The sequence below is a fragment of the Canis aureus genome, chromosome 29 (genome assembly GCF_053574225.1).
Source record: "Canis aureus isolate CA01 chromosome 29, VMU_Caureus_v.1.0, whole genome shotgun sequence".
Taxonomy (NCBI): domain Eukaryota; kingdom Metazoa; phylum Chordata; class Mammalia; order Carnivora; family Canidae; genus Canis; species Canis aureus.
The window spans coordinates 27,497,643-27,499,810 of record NC_135639.1 but is presented as its reverse complement, the minus strand read 5'-3'; the positions used below and the strand labels follow the sequence as shown (position 1 = coordinate 27,499,810).

At 46.1% G+C, this 2,168-nt stretch overlaps 1 pseudogene; it reads right to left on the bottom strand.

Moving 5' to 3' along the window:
* Nucleotides 1-1,172: 1,172 nt before the first annotated feature.
* On the bottom strand, nt 1,173-1,837 carry LOC144300847 (SWI/SNF-related matrix-associated actin-dependent regulator of chromatin subfamily E member 1 pseudogene; annotated as a pseudogene).
* Between the last annotated feature and the right edge of the window lie 331 nt (nt 1,838-2,168).

Sequence of the window (2,168 nt, the reverse complement as noted above, 5' to 3'; positions counted from 1 at the left end):
GGATAGCCATTTCCTGCCATGTGTCAGTTAGAATCCCTGACTGCAAGCAACAGAAACCAACCAAAATAGCTAACTTAGCTTAAACAAGATGGGATGTGTTGGAAAGAATCTGGGAAAGCCAGGAACCCAAATGCCAGGCAGGAGGAACAACAGGAATAGCCTCACACCAGAGCAATCTGGCCAGTGCCCCACTGCCTAGAGGATGAAGGGACAAGGATGGTGGGACATGGATGGTGGTGGGCACTGACATGGATAAGGGACTTCTGTCCATTTCCTCCTTCCTGTCTCTCCATTAGGAGAGTCTTCAGTCCTTCAGTCTCCATCAGTCTTCAGGTGAGAGCATCTGATCAGCCATGCAGTGATAGTGAGAGTTGGGGTGCTCTGATTGGGAGGGGACACCCAAATGGAGGCATCCCAATTGAGTCAGGGCCAGCAGTGCAGGCAGTGAAAGAATTCACTTAAGGCAGAACAAAGGAGCTAGAAGTTTATTGAATGTACTGCAAGGAAGAGAGGGCAGGACAGCAAAGGAGAGACTTTGCCAGGAGGCAGTGGTGGTGGGGCCATAGTTATACGGCAGAATGGGGAAGTATGGGAACTTATGCAATTTTCCCTTTTTAGCAATCCAGGGAAATGTGCCTGATTATAATTGGTCAGTTAGAACCTGTGGTTATTTCGAGATGGGTCTTTTATTTATTATTTTTTAAAAGATTTCATTTATTTATTTGACAGAGAGGCAGGGGATGGGCATAAGCAGGGGGAACAGCAAGCAGAAGGAGAAGCAGGCTCCCTGCTCTCTGGGACCATAACCTGAGCTGAAGGCTGACACCCAACCAACTGAGCCACCCAGGTGCCCCCAAGGTGGTTCCTTTAATGAGCCATTCTGTATTTGGCTTCGTGGTTGCCTTGATTAAGTTTCCATTGCTCAAGCCTGTTACCTAAAAGTGGCCTCTCCAGGCTCCATCCCTCTCTTGTTGTTCTCTTTTTTTATTTATTTAAAGATTGTATTTATTCATGAGAGACACAGAGAGAGAGGCAGAGACATAGGCAAAGGGAGAAGCAAGCTCCCCGTGGGGAACCTAATGAGGGACTGGATCCCAGGACCCTGGGATCATGCCCTGAGCCAAAGGCAGATGCTCAACCACTGAGCCACTCAGCCATCCCTATAAAGTTATTTAGACCACATTAAACAAGGCCACATTTCTTTCTTTCTCATCTTCCCATATAGGGTCCTGTGGTGGCTCCTCTTGTGTTGCACTGTTGCTCTGCAAGTCAAGCATCGCTCTCACTAGTTCCACCACTCCTGCTCACTCTCAGGACCAGACGTGCCTTCTTCACCATTCTCTTGGCTTTCTGTCATTTCTTCAAAGCATCTCCTCTATCTCTGGTGGAATGCTTTTTCATATTACGTTTCTTCAGTTTTGTTACCTGCTCGCTCTTCCTCAGGAGCAATGCTGCTCTCTGATCCAGTTCAACTTGCTCTGCTGCCTCTTTCTCCTTCTCCCTGCCTTTTGCAAGTCGGTTCCTCTGCCCGTGCAATTTCAACTGCAATTTTCTCTTGATCCACTTCTACCTTTGAACCACACAACCTTTCAAGTTCATTGTTAAATGAGTCTGTGCTTTCCAGGAACTTCTTTTCCCAATGTTGCTCCTCTATTTGAAGAAGTTCAGTTTCTAGTTTTCACTGATAAATAAGAATTGAACTTGTTGCTTGAGGTCCTGCATTCTAGCTGTTATGACAACTGACCAAACATCTGGTACTACACTTTCACTAGGTATCACAGTGATGGTTTCTCTTAAAAGAAGTGGCTGTATGCTTCACTGAAGAGCCACCATCGAAAGATCATTTAGGGGCAGCCCGAGTGGCTCAGCAGTTTAGCGCCACCTTCAGCCCAGGGCATGATCCTGGAGTCCTGGGATCAAGTCCCACATTAGGCTCCCTGCATGGAGCCTGATTCTCCCTCTGCCTGTGTCTCTGCCTCTCTCTCTCTCTCTCTGTGTGTGTCTCTCATGAATAAATAAAATCCTAAAAAAAAAAGATAATTTAGGAGAAAACCAAGGTGACCTAGGGTATGGTTTTATATATAATGCCAAAGGCACTATCCATGAAAAAAATAATTGATAAGCTAGACTTCATTATAGCTAAAAACTTCTGCTGTGCTGGAGCACCT